The sequence below is a fragment of the Corvus moneduloides genome, chromosome 2 (assembly GCF_009650955.1).
Source record: "Corvus moneduloides isolate bCorMon1 chromosome 2, bCorMon1.pri, whole genome shotgun sequence".
NCBI classification, from domain to species: Eukaryota; Metazoa; Chordata; class Aves; order Passeriformes; family Corvidae; genus Corvus; species Corvus moneduloides.
This window is the reverse complement of record NC_045477.1, coordinates 46,171,402-46,193,616: the sequence shown is the minus strand read 5'-3', so window position 1 is coordinate 46,193,616 and position 22,215 is coordinate 46,171,402.

The window sequence follows — 22,215 nt, the reverse complement described above, 5'->3', positions numbered from 1 at the left end:
TTTTCCTCTGGGTCCCTACATTACTGCCAATTCCTGCTTTCCTTCTGTTGGTGCCAGCTTAAATCTGGTGGAATAGTCAGACATGAAACTAGATAGAGTCGAGGAGCACAGGGAATAATGTAAAGCACTAGGGACTGCTTCCGCAAATCTTCCCCTTTCCTGCCCTCACACTGATATTCCTGTGAACCCTTATTTAATCAGGTGTCTGGTAACTCACCCTCACCCTTCTGGCCCCTTTGAGGGTCTCATTGCTCCAATGTCACCACTTGCTTTTTTTCTCTAACAGGATTTTGGTCTCCCTTCCAGATCCTTCTAGAACTTTCCTCTGGTGTCACAAAATCACCTTCAGTAATTTGAATACAATAAATCATCTAAGCCCGGTGACTCCACTTTTTGCAAAAGACATTCAACTTCTTTGGACTGAAGTGGCAGCTGAGGGTATTCAGTGCTTTGCAAGATCAAACCTTAAAAGCAGGCTTAATTGTAGCCCCTGAAGCTCAGCTTTCTCCTTTGGTTTACATCAAGTGATGATTACCATTTGTTCTCTTTTCTATAAATTTTCAAATCTTCACCAAAGATACTGATTTCCTTGCTGGTGTAATCTACCCCATTCCATTTATCAACATATTAAAAAAAAGATTGGTACAGTAATTTCTTATATGGATTAGGTGTTTCAGATAATTCCCAGATACTGCTTCTCTATTTTGCTGATTTCTGTGCTCACCTGCAAGCTTGCCTTGATCCTCTCCTCTGCTTGGCTCCCGCACATAGAAAGGGAGACTCAATTGCCCAAACGCACATTCCTCAGTAACAGTTTACATTAACGTCTCTCTGCTTATCCTGTAATTGCACTGGATGTGCGCTGGTCCCTCGCATTCATGTTTGTGAAAGCAGAGGTATCTCGTGTGTACCTGTTTTATCTATCACAGCACCAAGAAAACAGAGACACTTTGAAGTACACATTTGGAAAGTGCACAACCAAACTGTTCATAAATATGCCAATTAATCATTTCATCCATGGGTGAAAAAGGCTGCCTCACTCTTGAGAAATGTTTGGTGAACCGGACATTTTGTGTTACTACTTTTCCAGATCCAGAAGACAGATGAGGCTGTGAAGATTGTTCTTACGTATAATTTTTGGCCTTTTGGTTTACAATCAATGCCAGTGTTTGGGATACAAAAGAGTCACCAGCAGTAAATAACGGTTTCTGATCACACAATTAAGTTCTCATGACTACACAAGAACTGAACCGTGTTGCAGTTTCAATTAACATGATGGTCTCTGTCTCCAGTCCAAATATGTTGTCTAAGTCGTGGTGCATTAAGTTAACTAAATTGAATAAATAGATAATGGCGTTAAATAACTGCTAGGATGAACAAAATGTCTTTTAAATTAAATGAGAGGATCAGTACTCCCTGTGTGCTTGGTTATACTGTGCATTGTAGCATGCCAATAGAACAGTTTAGGATAGAAAGGTTCAACCCTGCAATGTGCTACATGTTCTGGATGTTCTCCAGACAAACCCTCAGAGCAGTCTTGAATTCAACTAAATTAATAGGGTCCCAAAAAAATACAGCATGATTTCCACAGCATTTCAGGATCCAGCTCCTGACAAGGAAAATTTCAATATTGCAGCAATAAGCCCCTCAAGCTAACATCATCGGGAGCCATGGAGTGGGAGGCAGGGAGGGACCTGCTCCCAAGGACAGTCTGTGTGCAGGCTCCTGTAGAAGTCAGTGATTCAGGATCAGAACAAAAGGGATTTAAGCTATAGCAGAAAAACAGATGGGGAATTGGTGAGGTGGAAAGAGGGAGAGTGCTATTAATCCAGACAGCTGGCATGGCAAAGAGGCAGGCCTGACCACCAGCAGTGGAAGGGAGCGAGGGGAGAGCCAAGGGGTGGATGCGTGGGATGTGCTGGTTAGCACTGATGGGCCTGCATGGGTGTGCAAGACATGGGCACAAGAGGCTTTGAAGCGTGATTCTTAGAGTAGAAAATGGAATTGCTAAAGCTCATACTAATTCTGAAGACCTTGTTTTGCTGGAGGTGGGAACCTCAGATCTCAGTGATCCCCTTAACTAATGTGGGGACCTCTGCTTGTGTGAGTGGCAAGAGACTCAGCAGCACCACAGCAGCCTGGCTGTGGGGCTCTGGAAAAGTGCCCGGGAAGGAGCAGGAGTTAGGGAAGCATGAGGTGTTCAGCATTCAAACAAGTGATCATCAGAGCATACATTACAGGTAGGGAGCTGGATCTGCAGAAAGGCAGCTTGCCTTTTAGAAAACATAGAAAGGCATCAGTCAAAGCATCCTCCTGTGACCTCCATGCAGTGTCTTGTACAAGGGCCACTGACACAGCAACAGCGACAGACAAGCAGAACATATCTTAAAGTCCATACTGACATTGGGATACAAAACACTGTGAGAAAAATCATATGCAAGAACCACTCTGCCCACAGGGAGCTGCCTGGTATGCCAGGAAGCATGTAGGCTTGCCTGGCCTTCTTGGGATAAGCTTTTCCTCCTGACACACAGAGTAAATTTTACACAGTGGAGTTTGAGCCATCACTTTCATAAAGCAGCCTGGGGGCCTGTAGATTATGGAGAAAAGCTTGAAAACTCTAAATCAAAAGCTTCAGAATCCCAGCCAAAGAAATGACAATATTTACTTGTTTGATGACGTTTATGGTGTTTGTGCTGGCTTGAGAGTGTGGGGCACAGGCAATACAGCAGCAGCAGACAGGAGGCTGAACCAAAACCTCCTACCACAGGCGTGTGGGCAGCTCAGCTACACTCCAGGGACGGTGGCTGGTGATCTGTGCACAACACGAGCCTGCAAAGCAGTTCCTGTCTTTGGCTGTGCGGGGCAATAGAGCAAGCTCTGATTAATCACATTTTAGTGGGTGGAGTGACAGTTTCCACTATTTAGTAAATATTAACTTCAGTCAGAACAGACTTAATTTTTTTCTCCCTCTCCTTTTAATCAGGAATGTATGTGCTATACAGTTAGGCTGCATTTAATACCAAAGGCTCTGCATGGTGGAGAAGGCTTTCTGAAGACTTATGAATTGCTTTTGAAGGGGACCCTGTGATGTGGTTACTTGCGGTAGCAGAGACCAGATCCAATGACCTTAGAGGTCCCCTCCAGCCCTGTCTATTCCTTCCTCCCCCCATACAGCTACATTCTGAGGTATTTTAGTTTTAAATACAAATTCCAAATGAGCTTTTGTGCAACCATTAAAACCTGCTGAAAAATGTACGAAACCACAGAGTGTGATCTAATTTGTGAACAGGACTTCAAAATATGCACATTCCATCATCTGATTCTCTAGCCAATTCCAGTCCTACTGAGGTAGCAGCAAAGCACTATGACACTGTAAGAACATTAAAAGCTATCCTCTTGCCTAATAAAATGACATGCCAAAGCTAGGGAGAATTTGGAGACAACAGTACTATGAGGATGCAGTTAAGCAGGACTTCACCTCTCCAGTTCTTATTGCAGCAATGCTATAATTCATGTTAGCTCAAAAACCCCAGCACAATCAAACCAAACTACCTCTTCAAGTTTCTGGTTTCACGTGACTGCTTTTGATGAAACTCTCTAGAATTTCAAGATCCAAACACAGTTAATTCTAATCTAGTTATGGTTTTTACTGGCTGGAACTCACCATATAAATATAAATGTTTGCTTACATGTTAGTTTAGCATTCTACAGTAAAAATTATTTTTTGGAAATAAATTAAACAAAACAAACTCTGTGAGTCTAAATTATTAATGGTTTATGCCAGTAGTATTGCTGAAAGCAGTATAATTTATCCAATTTTCACCAGTTGTATGGTGTGAAGTAAAGCATATATTCTAAGCTGTTAAATCCTTTTTAGTAGAATAAAAATCAAACTTAAGCAAATTTTCTTTTGTGCCACCTCAATGTAGAAATGTTCATTTTAAATTAAAGCAGTCAAACTCAACTTTGAAGGGGTTTTGATATGCAACTTAATTCTAATAAATTTTAATGGCTGTTACTTCTCATACATAGCATGTGGAACTTGTTAATTAAAAGCTACTTCCTTGTGTTAGGTCTTGATTACGTTCCAGCATCTCAAACTTAACATGCTATTAAAATCACTCTTTGACAGCCCAGACCTGGGACACACTGAATAGCACCAACTCCCAGTGAACTTTTTAGGTTGCTTTGAACTTTGGAGGTTTTATACAGTTTAAAAGTCAGACTGGACTGTTGTGATCATCTTTGTTCGATGAACACCTACTGCCTGGCTCTGCATATCCCCAGAGGGCTCAAGTCCAGGCTCACCAAAATTAAGTTTTGAGTAGTTAGGAGCAGACAGAGTACACACATGTTAGTCACATTTACCTGATGGCTCACTGGTTTTGCTCTGGTACTCACAAAGGAAGAACTGCAGATACTGAAATCAGACCTCAGAGCTTTTGAAAATAAAAGTATTATTTTATCAGCTATAGTGGAAAGTTTGGGTGGAAACAGGCTACAGAGAATTGTGGTTCTCTTCTCCACTGGTAGCTTGATGATATATATATCCTATGGCTCGTGCAGTAGCTTATTGACATCTGCTCTCTGCCCACATGTAGGTCCCCAAAGACTGCTCCTCCTCTGCGGAGACAGAAGGCCCTGTCCTTGGCAATCCAGGTTTGAGTCCTGACTGCACAAACCAGGGGAGGAGACTCAGCATAAAGCCTAGCCAGGTTCCCAAGACACCTCTACCTCCTCACTGCTTTTCCAGAACTCACTGCGTCTTCTGCTCTTTTTGCACCCCTTCATCTAGGCCAAGAGTCTGCCAGAGGCAGAGGTGAAGTTAGGCTCAGGCATTATCTCAGGTCAGTGTATGGCACTCCCAGACCATGCCAGAGCTACCCCAGCCATAGTGTACTGGACATGTAGCTGTAGTCCCTGCATAAAGCTCAGCACAGAATTTACCCTGATGGTGCCTCAGTTAAAAACAATGTCTTCCTAAGGAGATCACAGGTAGTGTTTGAAGGTTTCTAGTCTTGATTTAAAGCCTCCAAATGAAGCCCTTCAATGATTAATTGCCCCTGCTATTAAGATGCTCATCAAAGGATCATAGAATCATAGAATGGTTTGAATTGGAAGGGACCTTAAAGATCATCTAGTTCCAACACCCCTGCCACGAGCAGGAGCACCTTTTACTAAACCAGGCTGCTCAGGTGTATGTGTTGTTTAAACAGATTTCACCTTTCCATTTCTCAATTATGTAACCTTAAATTTTTTGTGTGTATTTTTCTACATGGCTTCCTTGCCTTTTGAAAAAGGAAAATCAAGTAGACCTTTATCTCGTGATACTTCTTCCCCTTCTACTTTACTCTTGTGGATTGTTATTCTTGGTCCTCTCTGCTGACTGTCAGTCATTCTCCCTTCCCAACCCAACCAGGCTGCACTGTGAACCCAGTGCTCAGGGCCTTCGTGCACTGATTTCCTGTCCTCAGCTCCCACCTTGGACTTGCAGTTACCACCAGTGGCACAGTGAGCACTTCATATTCAGACATCCAAAATATCACTTTCCAGCCCTATCTCCTCCAGCCACTCTAACCTGCAAGGTCTGATTATTCCTTGGACTGAAGAACAGTGATTATGACTCTGCAACTTGGGCTTAGGGCCCTTGGAATCACTGAAAACCAAATTCAGTTTCTGCTCCTGTGCTACTCTAATATGAAACTGTGGAATAATGAAACAGAAATTCAGGTCTTTGTCTCAAATCTCTTCCTGTAAAGTAAACAGCTTCCTCTCTAAGGAAAGAAATGCTGCATGAAATCTTTAATTAACTCAAACTTGGAGGTAACCTCAATTCATAAAAAGGACTAAATTGAAGACTCTGTGCCCTTGCAATTTCAGGAGAGGGGGTCGGTCATCAACTACAGTCTGCCTACATGCCTTCCTCTGTCATTCCTGCCTTCCCTCACTTCTGAGCAGTTCAGCTTTGCTTAGCCAGGTACTCACAGAGCTGGAAAACCAGCAGCAGCTGGCACAGCCAGGCGCATTTCGTGGAAGCCCAGCTCTGCACACAGTGGTCCTTGGCAGCCAGCACCATCCCCAGGTTGGTGTCCGCCGGCCTCTGGGCAGTTCAGTGAGGACTCTGCTGGAATGAACTTTCTTGAGGCAAACCTGTGGGTGAGTGCTAAAGGTCAGGATGCTGGCAGGGAAGATGTACAGCAAAGCATAAAGGAGCTTTTCTGCGGAAGTGCTCTTGGACAAATATGCTTAGTTCTGAGGAAATGCCAGACTAGGCAGAGAGGGGATTGAAAGCTGTCCCATTAACCAGGGAAGAGGCAGCAGTTGGGCGCCCGTCTCCCAGCCAGCCCTGTGCCGGCAGCACCTTGGAAGGGCCACCTGAGCAGCAGAGCACCCAGCTGCATGGCCTCATTGGCCCAAGGATAAAAACTAGTAGGAGAGCTTAAAAGTGCTAGCAGGATCACTGGGGATGTGCTAACAAGTGAGCTCCCAGCATGGACTCATTCTCCTACAGCCTCTTAGCAAATGTCATCAGATAGTGATGTTTGCTTACTACTGAGCTGCACTGCATTCAAACCCTCTTCCCAGTGACTGGGGGGGTTTTTTGGCACCCAAAATATATTTTTTTAAATGTCAAGTTACGAAGATGTATTACACATGGCAGGTTAAGATCAGTGCTATCGTTTTTACCAAACAAATAGCCATGCATTGCAAAAGGTCAATAAACTGGCAAAGGAAAATGTACAGCTAGTCATAAAGAAGCTTTTCTGTGGAAGTGTTCCTGGATAAATAAACATGAGTTCTTGTAAACACTGTGTACTTTCCAGATGTAAATATTCAGAAGGTGTGCTCAAAAAGCCTGAGATGGTTGTAGTTCAGCATTTTATTAATAGGAGATGGTGAATTTTTGGTCAGTTATTAAGTGAATCTTAATGGGAAAAAGTGTTTGTTTGCCTAGTCAGGCTTACTGCTTACACCAAGATGTTGATAAGAGCATTCAGAACACTAAAAGATACTTTGGATGTTAGAAAACACCTTGTGCAATATAGTGAGATTAGATATGGTGCGGGTTGCAGGACACAGGATGGAAGGTAGAATGGCGGGGGAGCAGTTTACAGAGTTCAAACAGGGGTAGGACGGGTTTGGTTCTGCAATATTATTTGGTATCTTTAGAAAATTTTAAGCTAATTATGTGCTTTTTCCTTTCACATTTTAGTTTTACTCAAGCCTGAGAGTTCTTTGAACCCAGGATTTCTACTTGCTGTGTGAAAGACGAAAAATTTATTCACAAGAAAGTAACCCTGCTGGGCTGGGAGGGTGAGGTATTGTTCCAGTTTAGAAGCACACCTGAGAAGGCAGGGTTAAAGACTCTGGGCTGTTCCAAGAATGTAGAGGAGGTCTGAGGCATCATTGGAACAACCAGTCCCCGCCACCAAAGTGGACATCTCCCAAGGGCTGGCACCCCTGCCACGACCCCATGGGGAGTTTTGGTGGGGGGGCTGTGTTCCATGTGCAGTGGTTATTAAACCCAGTGATTGTTTTCCTAACTTGTCCTCAGAGTCTTAATTACTGTTGCTCCAAGCACACCATCACCCTGCTTCCATGAAAACTGGACAGAAAGCACCTGTTGGGGTTAGGCAGTTCACCTCCCTACTGGTTTGGGATTACTCCTACTGTACAATTCCTGGCTTTTATTTTCCCCCAGAATAACTTCAAAACCTCTAAGCAGCACATCTTCTGCACCCTCCTCCACAAGCCTGGCACTAGGGTCTGGGAGAGAGCACAGCTCTTCTCTCCTTGTTCAGAAGCTGGAATTTCCCATCCTGTACCCTCTCAGTTGAAAAACTGAGCTCGGTTTGCATCTCAATGGAGATTGTACAGAAATAACTGTATGTGTTTAGACTCCAAACCAGCCTAAGATACACATCATACAGAGGTCATCTGCAGTCTGCAGCTTAAACACAGCCTGGGTGTAAGCAAACCAGAGATGCATCACAGAGCTTTGTGCAACAACACTGCCAATGCAACGATGCAAACAACACTGACATCCATGTATGGTCTTTCCTCAGGTTTCCTTCTCCAGCAGGAGGAATTTGAGCCTACTTTTCCCCTCTGAGCAGCACATAGTGGTTCCCAGAAAAGGCACTGCCAAAGGGCTGAGAGTCAGTGGGGTGGGGGTGTGTGTGGAGGGGTGAGTGCTTGCAGAGTCCAGCTGTGCACAAAGTCCTCCAAAGGAGCTGGATTGGGTGTTATATAGCAATACATCCCAAGGCAATTCCTGGAAAGTCTCTGACCACTCTACCCTGGCCCCCATCGTAGCTGTTTCCCAGCTTGTGTGTTTCACTCACAAGTCTTCTAGTGACCAGAAATAGAGGTTGTTATCTTGCACTGCAGAAAACTCTGACAAAAGACCACTACAGTATGTAAACCAGCCCCACGGACAGACCAGAGCAAGTCTCTGAGAATGAGGCTCTGGTGCTCTCTTTGCCCACTCTCTAGTTTGGCTCCTGCCAGCCCTGAGTGGTGAGAAGTGCTCCATCAGCAGCAGCTTCCAATTTCCTGCCTCAGTCCCCTTGCCCCTGCCCACATCCTGCCTGGCCATCCCAACACACCTCACATCGCTCTTCCCATAGTCATGCCAGGAAGAACCAAACAGCTGCAGTCTCCCTGCAGAGCTCCTCCAGGAACTCCCAGGCATCAACTGCTGCACTGGTGGGGGCACTGCACCCCAAAACCAGTGACACCTGGATGAGTGCTACTCCTTCGACCTGTTAGGGGAGGTGTGCTTCATTGCCTGTCTATTAGCTGAAAAAGAGGGCAAGAGGAAACTAGCATCATTTTAGTCTCAGTGTAAATAGTTTTGCAGTGTTGTTTTTGAGCCCAGGAATTTCCCCCAAACATATTCCCGCACAAGAATCCAGGAGCAGGTGAGGAAAGCATGCCTGTGAGACAGGAGGCTGAGTAAGCAGACTGAGATCCCCATAATGGATGACAGAGGAGACACAAGCACCCACTCCAGGCAGCAAGCGTCCAGTGGGGAGGGATCCCTGCACACAGCTCCAAAGTTCTCCCAGACCCATTTGGTGCTGTGGCAAAGCTGGGCAGATCCAGGACACCTGAAGCTGCTGCAAAGGGCACATTCTTGCTCAAAAAGGTCTAAAAACATCTTCCTCTCCTACAGTGTATGCCATGTCTCAGTTGCAGTGATGGTTGACCTCAGAGGACGAAGTAGAAGGAAAACTTGATAGACACGAGGGCAGCTTGCTTTTCTCCTTGCCATGTGTGGCTTTTTATGTTTATTAATCCATTTTTCTGCCAACCATTCCCCTACTGTTTCTCAGCCATAAGAAAAAGCTCATTTCCTTTCTTCTTTTAGTCAGAGACCAAAAATATTCAGCAAACTCTAAGAAGAAACTCACTGTATTGTTTGATAGAAAAACATTATCTTTATCTTATGAAGGGTCATGCTATCAGGGGTCCCTCTTCGAGGTAAGATGAAGGTTTGATACTGTCCTATTTGTTCCCAAGATGTGAGGACTTCAGCCTCAAGGCAGTCTCAGTACAAGAAACTGCCGGAAAAAATGGAATATCTGTCTAGATCTGGTGATTTAACAGATTTGCACAAGTCCTCTTTTGCTCACAAGCTCACATTTGAATCAAAATCAATTCTTCCTCTCTCTTTTCCAATATTAAAGCTGACTTTAAGGCCAGCCTAAGGCAAAAGCATAAAGTGAAATAAGCAGAAGCCAAGAAAGCGCAGTCCTCACAAAGAAAACAAAAGCAATAGAATAAAATTGTTCATTCTGAAAGCTAGGTAGCCTTCATGCACTGGTTGTACCCTCAGTCCCTTTTTAGATATCTTCCTGCATCCAGCTCACAGTTGTTCACCATCCACCTGAATATTATCCTCCTGCTTGATTTTGGAGACTTTCCATCTCTTCCTTCCCAGCATGATTACATGACCTTTCATCACCAGGACAAGCTGCCCTCTTCCTGCATCTTGCTGCAGGTAGAAACCACCAGGGATACCATCCACTAGCCCAGTCTCTCCCCCCCTCCTTATCCTCAGAAATCTGGCAGAGACTGCTGACTCCATCATTTTCTCCAAAGCAAGACTGTCCTCCAGAAAGTGTCGCTGCCTCACCTCAGGCATGCCCTGAAGGTACTAGCCTGAAGCAGACTGAATTGTACCTCAGTCTAAAGCCTGACATAGCCTGAAACAGACAACAAGATTCACCTCCCTCCTATTTTTGACCCTATTTTTGATCATATATTGGTAAACTCCAGACACCCCTTATTACAGTACTTTAAATCATAGCATTCAAGATTTTTTAGTTTATTGACTGCTGACACAAATTCCTTATATATTGTGACATTTTTGGCTCATTCTTCACTTCTTTATGTTTAGAGCAGAGAAACAAAGGAAGAGGAGGGTGGAGTAATCTTACACTGTCTATTTAAAGGCAGTGATGGCTGCATACAAACCAAAGCACACTGCAGTGGGAATCACAAGGCTGGAGAAAACTGTTGGATGTGTGTCTCCCATGACGATTTTTCCCTAATGCATAGAGAAGGAAAAGAGGCTCAGGATTCACACATCATGCAAGCAACAAAAATTGTTGAGAATGTACTAATGAGAATTAAATGCTAGTAGGTTCTCTCAGATGTCATCTGAGAAACTGAAGTGGTGAGTACCAGAAATAGGTTGCCAGCTGTCTCTGGTCATATTCTTTGTACAAGAATGCTAACAGTTTCCCCCTCCTATACACCCAGGGACAAACTCTGCCATCGTGTAAATCCATGCAAGCCTCCAGCTTCTCCAGGACTGCACAGCTGTAAAAGGAATCTCACAGTTTTATTAAAGGCTGAGAAAAAACATTTGGCAGTACTGCCTGCTGTCAGCTACCACCTTTCTGGGAAGCTCTAGCAGCCCAGCCTGGCTTGCAGCATCTCATCCCCATGGCACACTCAGCATATTCAGCACATTAAGAGGACAGTATTTTAACTCCCCACACCATGGGCAAAAGTGCCCCACACAGAGCAAAACTGAGATAGGTGCTGGGCATCTTGAGCGTCAGCCAGCCGGTTTACTTGCAGTTGCATTATTCCCTGGGTGGTGCAGCCTCCTCCGTGCTGCACTGCACCTCTGCTGGGCTTGGCTGCTGCATAAGGAAGCCCATCTCAGTCTGGGTGCAGATCCCACTGCTGCCTTCTCCGCAATGCCCAGCATAGCGGGTGGAGCTGTTCTGAGGTGTCCGTCCTCGGGACCTGCACCCACACCAATGCAAGAAAGTCATTTCCAAAAGCCCCCTTGTTCTAGGTGATGATGGCACAAGCTCAGGTCTCGCTAGAAATATATGGCTCAGGCCACATATTTAATTTTGGAAATGAACATGCTGTGATTGAAGGCTGGACACCATGTCTTCTTTCAAACTTACAAGTGTCTCCCAATAATTGTATCTCCGGTTTGAAAATTGCCTCACTGAAATATTTTCTGGGCCTAGCTTGGTCCCAATCCTGCTCTGTGTACCAAAGATAGAGGAATAATTTTCAGTGTTACTTTATGGTTAACTGTTACTGGAAAAAATTCCCCCTTCCTGTTCTGTAGTTTCACCAATTATTTCTGCTTCACACCACATTTCTAAATAATTTGCTGTCTATGAATATCCCCTTTCCCTCCCTGTTCCTTAATACCCAGAGTTTTTGCAACTTGAGTAAGTAACCAAATTACAGTGTTCTACATGGTGTCTCCATTGGGAGGAAAATGATGCAAACAAGAATTTCTTTTTTTTTTTTGCTGCAGTCCTGTTTATTTAGAGACTTTACATAAGGTTCTTCTGCCCTGAACCCAACAGGATTCAAACCTCAGGAAATGGTTTCTTTGCTCACTGACCCAGTGACTATCCAATCCCCCAAGGCACCCCAAAGTGTGTCCTGCCCCGCTCCCTCAAAGGCTTCCCCACTCACCCACAGACCTTGACCCTTTTCCCACTAACTCCCCTCCAGTTTCCCCTCCTTGTCCCATACAGGCAGCTACCACCACACAGGTTTGCCCACCCAGGCTTCCTGGGCAGCCCTTTCCTACCAGTCCATCTGGGATGTCAAGCTTCTTTAAAGCTCCCAGTGTTTTGACAATCTGTAAAGCAAAAGCCACTTCAACCTCACATTAAGCTTGAATTGTACCTTGTTATATCCATCAGGAGCAATGAGGCATCTTCCAGCTTACCAATTAAAAAATAATCTCTGTATTTTATTGTTCATCTCTCTGTGTTCACTGGATCTGTAATGAAGTTCTCAATACCTCAGTATTGATGGTAAAGGAGCAGCGTCACCATGGCTGGGTACAGGCCAACACACTGGATGCTGTGTCAGCTCCCCTGGAGTCAATCTGACATTTTCAAGGCAATGAAAGAAGCTTGTACTAGGCAATCTGTGCACAATGAGCAGGAACCTTTTCTTTGATAATAACTTCTAACAAATGGGAATTGAAAATACCATTGCCAAGATGTTCCTTTGAAGGTGGAAAATGCTGCCTTCTAAAATTAAATTGCAAAAAGCTGGACACAGAAAGATAGCAAACCACGTGCCAGATGAACTGCCACTCAGCTAATACCTTACTTTCTAAATATAAAAACAACCTACTGCTTGCACTGACTGTTCAGCACATAAGCAAGAGAGGAATGATGTATAACACCATACTGAGCTGAGCCTGCAGAAGCACATACTCAGTTTCCTCTCTGTCATTATTTATGAAAGGGTGCTGGGGAGATAGGGTAAAACATGTCCAAAGAAGACCAGCAGCAGCATGGAGGTTGCTCAGCTGAGCCGCTTATATCCACAGGGGTTGTCCAAACTCACAGCTGACACCAGTGGCTGAGGGACTTGCCCTCTCAAGACAATTTGTTGCTTTATGCAGCTGCTTAGAAACACTTCTAAAAAAATGTCTATAAGCCAGTGCAATAGCTTCTGATATGCTTGGCCACAAAGGCTCTGTCAAAAATTATCCTGAAACCCATTTCCAGAGAAAAGTAAAATGTTCAAAAGAAAATGTTCGTATTTTCTTACCCTTGTCATCCCACTCAGTTCATTCAGCACTGCAGATAACCTTCTTCAGTCTTAACCAGGGTTTGGTACAGAACACCCTGCAGATTAACAGGTTTCTTACTTTATTCCGTTTCCCATGCAGGCAAAGAGTTAGACAGTGAGAAGAAGAAAGGAGCAGATATTTTTCTTGCTCCTAGTTCTCTACCCTTTAGTTTCTCAACTGGCCAGCCCCACCAGCTCACCATTGCTACACTGGACTTCTCTTTCCTTTTTAAATTATGGTAAAATCAATTCACTTGTGTATGAAGTTATTTTTAGATATAGTTAAAAAAAAATAAAAATCAATCTGTAAGTTTTTCGTAGCTACATTTTTTTAAAAAACAGCTTTCTCAAAGACTGTAATTCACAATACTTAAGCTCACATATAAAATTCTATTGATTACCTAAAAGTTTACAGAATTACATGCGCTATTATTTGAAATCTAAAGCAAAAAGTGAGATCTTGGGAAACTCTGAAGATCTCTGTTTTAAGTACGTTGATACAAAATCAAATCCTTTTCCTTAAGTGGGTGAAATGGATTCTCTTTAGCCAGAAGTTCATTAACTGGTAGATTTTACCCTCATGCTGTTCCAGCATCATCATACATTCTCCTCTTTCAAGTCTTTATAAATTTTCAAGGCTACACTAACTGAGCACTAGAAGCATCATGATCAATCATCAGCTCCAGTATCTGCTGTGGCAGCTAAAATTGGGTTAAACCAAGAATGGGAGCTGAGAGTATTCAGTGAGCTGGGAATAGTCCTACTTTAAGGTGTATGCTCTTAACAAAGGAAGGTAATACATTCAAGTAGATTTTACTTGGTGCTGAATTTCAGCCTTATAAAAATTGGCAGCTCACAAAACTGTAATTAAAAAGGTTCCTAATTATCCTGCTTTGTGTCCCTATGCCACATGAACCCAAACACACAGGTTACTATGTGAAGGAAGCTGAACATGAAAGCTCTGACCATGCCTACACTTCAATGACCATTTGCACAGACAGGTTCTGCAGGCAGCAGGGTCTCAGTGAAGCCACGTGGGTTTGGAGGGAGAAGAAACGTAGCAGTTTCTGAATATTCATCTCTCTAAATTCCACGGAATTGTTAACATTTGACACAATGTAACATGGCAAATATGTTGAGAAATTATTTTGGTTAATTAGGTATGTCCTGCATTTTGTGGCTCAGCATTTCATGACCTATCTGGGCTAGAAATATTTCAGTACATCAAGACAGGTAATTTCAGGATCAGTTTTGTCAGAACAGAAATGGAAAACCTGCAGCACTGACTTTCTAGAATCTTTTCCAGTACACTAACCTGAAAAAAAACGAGTTTGGTTTCACAGTTCCTTTCAGCTGGATCCCCTGCCAGTATGAATTTCAAAAGCCTGCATCATGATTCGAACATGTTCCTATGCCAAGTGGTTTCCACTAAGTTAACAAACAGAAGTACTCAGCCTCGTGCTGCAAATCTATTCACATTCCAGAGGACTTGAGTAAATGGGCACAGGGTGGTCATTCGCATACTCTGTCTAGCAAAACAATGTTCCCAGCTTACTTGCACAGAGCAAAAGTGTTCTAGGAATTTGCAAGTGTGGTGTTCTTAGAAACAGTGACCTGCAGCCACTTGTCCTGAAAGCATAAGCCTTTCTGGTGGTTTGGGGACAGATACTCATGGGGTACATTTGCACTGGAAAGGTCAAGCAAGTTAGGGGTGAATAGATTCAGGAGAGCCATAGTGCTGCTCCTCTCCAGGGGGATCTCTGAGTGCTGTTACCATAGCTCTGGATGCAGGATCACTCATATGGGGATGTTCCCAGATGTCCTTCTTTCTGTCCATCTAGCTGGAGGCTGTAGGTGAACAGGGGTAAAACCTAAAGATCCCATAAAGGAAATACCTTATCTACACTAACAAGAAGATAGTGTCAAATGGAAAGTATGAGAAACCAAACTCCATATGGAGCTGGCAGCAATGAACTGTTTGTAGCACTGAGTCCTTTGTGTAACTCACACCCCAGACATGCAAGTATCAGCTCCCTGTATTCCTTTTACTGCAACTGAAATCACATCAAAGTAGGACACAGCAGCTACGCTGCACCCACATTCAGAAGATTTCCACCTTAACGCAACAGTTCAGCCTGTGAGGAGGAAATGCCACCTCCTGTTTCCTTCTGGTTTAAAGTAATGTCACATCGGACACTAACTCACGAATTTGCTCTTTCTGGTCTGCCATAACAAGAATAACAAAACAATTCAATGTTTTGTGACTCAGTCCTTTAGACCTCCTTGTGGCTTGCAGGAACTTCCAAAATCCCCGTTCGAGTTGCCCCATCTTGTGATTCCCCCATGGAAGAAGAGAGTATGAAAAACAAAAGTTGCATGCATGACCTTCCATGATCTCAGTCTTGTCTTACTGAAAATGTCTAGCTTAAATAGCGTCTAAATTTTACATATAGAAAATATATTTTTCAGACAGGACTTTCCTCTTGAACAGTCTAGCTGAGCTGAAGTTTTCTCACTGAAGATTTGGTTACTATTGTTCTTCCACTGGTAGCAAGTGAGGACTCCTATGCCTCTGAGATGGAGTCTTTTCATTTCAGAGGGTTTAAAATATTAAAAAATACAGTGAGAAATAATCCTAGTTGTTACACAGTGTCCTTAGATGTGTTTCACTGAGGGGTTTTTACATCTGCAGTTGGTGATTTTGGATATAGTGTGTCAGCTTCAAAAAAATACACACCACTTAGACATAACAGTGACCTTTGTGTATATTTATAATTAAACTGGCTTGTAGAATAACTTGTATAGCTTCCCTCTCTTTAGATACAAAAGAAGAGAAACTCAGACCTTGCTGAAGCCGACAACAAATCTCTGACTGGCACAAAAGCAACAAGCACTTGCCTGTAATCTATATCATAAAACTATAACTGGCCATCTACATTGGGACTAAACTAAGAGGAATGTAGAAGGTCAGGACGAAGGTGTATTTGCACCCTGCATAGTTTCTGTACACATTAATAGTCCTTCACGAGTATTATGTTCACATTTTTCAGAATGTATTTGTGGTATTTTATTTGCTAAAGCCTGGTCGGGTGGTCGCTGCTGTCTGAGACAGACAATTAAGGCAGTCTCTGACCTAATCAACAAAATTAACAGTCTGAGCTTGCTTGGGTTGCTCGATAAACTGTACCTGGCAAGGAGCAGTGCTGCCCATTGCGTATCTTTCTCTCTCTGTCTTAATTAGGACACCAGGAATTAGAGAAAAGAAAAATCTCTTCAGGAAGGATGACAAATGCTGAAAGAACACAGTATTTACAGTAGCAGAACTGTACAGTTTCCTTAATTTGTCCTTTTTTCTGCCCCAGCAAGAGAGGCAGCTGAATTTACAGAATGGCAACTACCTAGACACAGGGAACTTTCTTAGCCGACTCCTGACTCACACTGCTGGTCTTTCCTGGGGTCAGGAGCTCTGCTTTTGCTTATTCACTGCAGCAGCAAAGAAAATCAAAGCTGGCACATTAGACAAGACCCAGTGTTATGCCTGGCAGCTGTCACAATGTTTGACTTTTGGAACCAAATCATCAGCCTAGGTAGGTATTTTTGGGTGGTAAAGAGAAAGGCAAGCAAAGGGTGCCCTAAGCAGAAGCTGAATTGAAGTCCATCTCCAAGCCCACAGGACCCTTCCCAGTGTCCCCGAGGTCCCCCAGCTGCGCTGTCGCTGCTGAAGCTATTGGCTCTGCCTCTGTGGTCCTCCAGCCCCTCAGGCACTGCTGGTCCACAGGGGCTGGGTGCTGAGGACCCCTTTTTGTGCTGGCCTCAAGCCTCAGTCTTTCCTGTGCACAGGTGAGCCAGTTTCACACAGGGAAGCTCTGAGAGCAGCAGCCTTGACCACCTCGTTGGGCTGCAGCACTGCCCACCTCAATGCCACAGGCCCGGGCTCACAGCTGCTGCCTCCCCACTGCATGCAATGTGGAGGGAGCAAGTTTCTGTAGCACTAAAGCAGTAAAAGTCACATGAAGGGAAATTATATTTTGACCTATTTCTCTGTACTTTGCTTTTCAGCCACCTTTTCATGCAATTCGGACGGGTCAGCCCAAATACTGGCAGCACGAAAACTCCAGTAAAGCCAAGGCATGTGAAACAAAACAGGAAAAATTCCCCTAAAATTCCCTTGGTCCAGTTTCCACAGTAAATATGGACCCTTTTCCAACTGCTTCTTCCCAAATATGTGTTGTCATGAACATAAATTAAAACCAAGACTGCTAGCTACAGAATAATTAACATACCAAATGAGTTTTTGCTTTCAGAGAAAGGATTTTGCTACTGAAGGTCACTTTCTTCTGAAGGAGCCAAGAAGAACACACTCTGCTGCATCACAATCTGCAGCAAATGCAGAGGTTTAGTCCTGTCAGCCAAGCATTTCTAGCAGACCTCCTCCTCCTCCTTTTGATGTGCTTAAATAATTTGACATGATGCTCTAATACTTTAAAGCAGGGACAAGGAGGAGGATGAGGGTTCAATAATTGCATCTCATGGTATGAAATGAACTTTTCTCATTGGAGCCCCTTTACTTTTGATAAAGGAGATGGGGAAAGTCTGCAGTGTGTAAAAAATGGGAAATGCTGTGCCCAGTTTTGCACCACACACAGTTCAAGAAGGAAGCGTGAAACAGAGAAGGTGTAACTTAGAGAATTACCAAGATATTCACAACAAATTACCTGCAAGGGCAGATGAAGATCCTAGCACTGCCTGAAGGACAGGGATGATGAGACCTGAGTCAAAAAAGGAGCAGAAAATAAATCAAGGGGAAGCCAATGGGCTTCCAAGATTGTGTAAATGAAACAGCTACTTAGTGAGCTGAAGTGGAAGGGTCCAAGTGGCAGAGCCACTGCTGTTCTTCTTCTTCCACTCACTACCAAGTAATTATTCATTTTATTGGTTGCTGTTTAAGTCATTTTTCCAATGACTTAGAGACTTCAGAAGCAAGAAAGTTGGGGGTTTTTTGTCCAAAAATTACAACATGTATTCAAGTACGGGCTCATCTCCTACTGTTCTAGTCCCCTTGCAATGATATTCTTTGTGCAGCCTAATTTCCTAAATTGGTCTATAACATACCCCCATCCATGCCTTCGCAGAACCGATGACCTCCTCAAGGAGGGAGGAAGTTGGCAATTGCCTGTGGTTTTTATTAGGAAGTGTAAAATACAAAGAAAAGAGGAAAAAACTCATTGATCTGTGGACTTGACTGATAGCTTGCCTGAAAAAATAAGACCAAGATATAAGTTTTCCCATTTATCTTGATCAAATAATAGCTCCAGGAGAAAACCTCATTTTTAAACCGGATGTTAATTCTGAAATTCCGGGAGCTTTTGCTGAGAGAGAGGTTAGGGATTGATGCCAGCATTGGAATGGCTTTGGTCCTGCTCACCAGTGCCACTGTTTGAGTGCATAGAGGCTGGGAGGGCTGGTCCTTCCTTGCTCGTCTGAATAAGAGGGCCACTACATCCCTCCTGTACCAGCCCTTACTCCCAATACCCCAGGAGGGGTGAGTTAAGGGCAGGGAGATTCCCCCATCAGGCACTGTGAACCCTGCCTGCTGCTGCCCACAGAGACAAACCCCAGGTCCCAGCAACAGCAATGGAGGAAGTAGCCCGTGGTTGCCAAGTCGTCCTACTTGAGATGTTTGACTTTGGGTTCAGGCCAATCTAGAAGTAAACATATCTTATTTTCTTGTTATTTTCACTCTCTGTGGTGTTCATGGTGTTGTTTTCATCCTGTTTTTTCCTACAGAAGGCTATAGCTCCAAAAATACATCCTAACTGGCTGTTGGAGACAAAGCAGTGAATAAGCATGACCCTAGAAAGAGGAACACCTCTACAAAAATTATTGATTCCCGTCTGTGATGAGGAGAACTGTGGAAGAGAGGAAAACTCCACAACTATCCTACCTCCTCTTACTATTAAGCCTGCATCAGTTATACTGATCATGCAGATTTTGATTTCCTCCAAGCCAGGGCTTAGCCCTAAACTCACTTATGCAAAGACAAATTAGGAACAAATTGCCTGTATCTTCAATAGCTGCCTGTGGTCACTTGGGAATTTTGCAAAGAAGGAACACAGACATCTCCTGGCACCAGACACAGCCCTTGCTCAGCAGGCACCTTTGTTGTCAGCACCAGAGCCTGGTACACACCTCGGCAGAGCAGGCTCTGCAGCACCTACTCATGTCCCAGACTGCAGTATATGGAGGAAGAGTCTCCCAGCCCCAAACCAGGCCCTCTTCTCTGGTCTGAATCCTTTTAGCGCCACTACTTCCATCATGGAACTAACCCTCAAGATGGATAGTTCATTAAGGATGTGCAGCACATGGTCTTCTAACATTGCTAAGAAGCATCTGTTGCCTCAACTCATGATAGCTGGAAAGGGAAGAAGAGAGGGTGTGCTTGGGGGAAAAGGGGTAGCACACAGGCAAAGCAGGGAGAAGAAACAGAAGCATTTGTATTTCTGTATGGCTCTGTCCCTGCTTCCACAGTGTGCTAATTCCCCCCTGGCAAACCCAGGAACTTCCTCGTACCCCTTCTTAGATGAACCCTGTTTTTTACACATCTCTCTTTACTGCCTCTCTCTCCTCTCCACAGGGACATAGCTTTCCTGTTTCAGAGAGGCTTTTCCTGCAGCGCAGACAAGTTTCTCAGCCTGAGTGAGAGCTTTGCCTGAGTGGAAGTTAACCCTGGAGCTGGGCAACAGCAGCTGGGGGGAGGTTTAAGGGGCATATGCAGCAGGTGGGGGGTAAGCATTTCTACTGTGCATTAGAGGCTTTGCATACCCGTGTAACAGCTGAATATGGTCTCCAAGACTACATTTCTGTGAGTAAAACATGTTTTCCATTAAGAAAGAAATGGATGCTCAGATGCACACTACCTCATGAGCTGTGGAACACTTACCTATTATCACAACTGAAAATATGACTACAAGTAACACGGCTTTGACTTCAAAATTTCAACTCAAGAGTACCTTGGCTGATTTTTAATTGTTTATTTAAGCAATGCAAGAGAAGAACAGGAAATAAACTGGTTCATATGTACTGTCAAGCCTGTTGTTCATCTAGTTTGAGGGTTTATTTTAAGATGTCACAGCCACCAAATTTGTATAGCAAAGACAGTTATTGACAACTGAGATCAGAACTTTGCTTGTTTTCCATGATGCTGCTAGAGAAGAGTGGGGATACTCCTGGGACAAGCATCCTTCCTTAATCTAACCAATCAGACCTGTTTGTCTTAAAGAAAAGGAAGGCTATGAGATGCTTCTAGCAGAGTACCTGTGTGTGTGTGTGTGTGTGTGTGTGTGTGTGTGTATCAACTCATAGACAGTCCAGAAGGAAAACAGCAATCTGCTCAGAATAGCCTTCTGGCATACACCAAAAATGCATTTTTCAGATAGATAATAAGGCCATAAAATAGAAATATTAATTAAGTGCATGGAATATGGGCTGAGGTGAGAAAGATAAAAAGTGCAAACTCTACTGAAGTCAAGTATGGACTCCTTCTTGTGGTCCTGGAATGAGGAAGGTAGTCTCTTGCTGAGGGAACTTCTTGTACAGTACAAGAAACCAAAAGACAACAGCTTCCTTTCTACACAAAGTAGCAGCCTGGCAGGCACACTCTTAAAGGGGTTGGAACAAGCAGGGGACATTTCACTTGGAAAAGAGCAGGCTGATCTCAAGAAACAGAAAATATCAGTGACTACGGCAGTGTGTAACAACATCCTCTTCACAGAGCATTCATGGAGTTCACTGTACATCAACTTCATAGACATTGACAAAAGCTTTTGCTAGGATGACAGATAATATCAATTGGAAAGTAATGGGACGTAACAGAATCCCAGAAAGACAGTTAAGTGTATGGAAATCTGTTAAGAGGGATCTTAGCATGAGCAAGTTCACATTAGCCTCCTTCAAACCCACTTGAGATAAGGGGTAACACACAGTTTTCTTTTCCTTCACTGTTTCTTCCAAACTTTTTTACTGGGTAAAGACTGACTTGATTGAAAATGAGATTACACTGGATTCAATCACAATTATAAAATACAGGTTTCTTTGATAGTATGGGCCTCAATACCCAAATACCACAAAATTATATTCGGAAGATTAAGGTGATAGGAAGAAGCAGCTGCAAAAGTACTGGAAGAGTGGGGGTTTTATTAGAAGGAAGAGAGCTAATACAGGAGAGCACGTGATACAGCAGGCCATTTGGGAGTGATCCCCAGGCACACTGAACAGGCAGGCCAAAAGAACTGCTTTCCTCTGAAGGACAGTGGAGTGAACTGGAGACAGTGAGGAAAACATCCTTAATGGAATTGGGGATGCATACCTGACTTTCATTCTTCAGAGAACAGTTCAGGTCTTACAACAAAAGGCATTGACAACCAAATTGTGCATCTTTAACACACATCCTTGTAATTCAATGAGTTGCCAACACAAAGTAATACAAAGTGGTTGATCAAGAGATTTCAAGTTAATAAGGCGATGTCTACAGTGTTAGATGTTAAATGATCCTAATGGATAATAAACAAAGGCTTGCACAGAGCGTTCGGTGAAAGAAGAAATGGAATGGATACACCATACCCGAATAAACTGACATTATATATTGAACACCCTTCTGTTGTTCATACTAGGGACACAGTGAGATAAAGACCCGAACCATCCTGAACAGGAAGATATAAGCACTGGTTTCATCTGGAGTCAAACCAAAATATGTATCAAAAATGAAGATGCACAGAGAACTGTTTACCAGCAAGTCTTCTGCTTCCCTGGAATGAAGATAAGATGGACCTACAGTCTTACCCTGCAGGTTCTTTGTGAAGGTTTGTGAAATTAACTACAGTCCAAGAATAAAAAAGATGGATTGTGACAGGAAGACGAGAAAAGGAAAAATAAGAGTCCTACCTAAGAAGTTACTGCCTTGCCTTGCCAAAACATTAGAGATTTAGAAAGAGAAAATTGGTTTAACCAAAGAAGTCAGAGATACATCATTTGACTGCAACTACTTCAGTGTGTGGACATTCATAACAAACATAAAGGTTTCTAGAAAGCAATAGAAATCATACTGCATAAGAAATATAAAAGAAAGAAGTA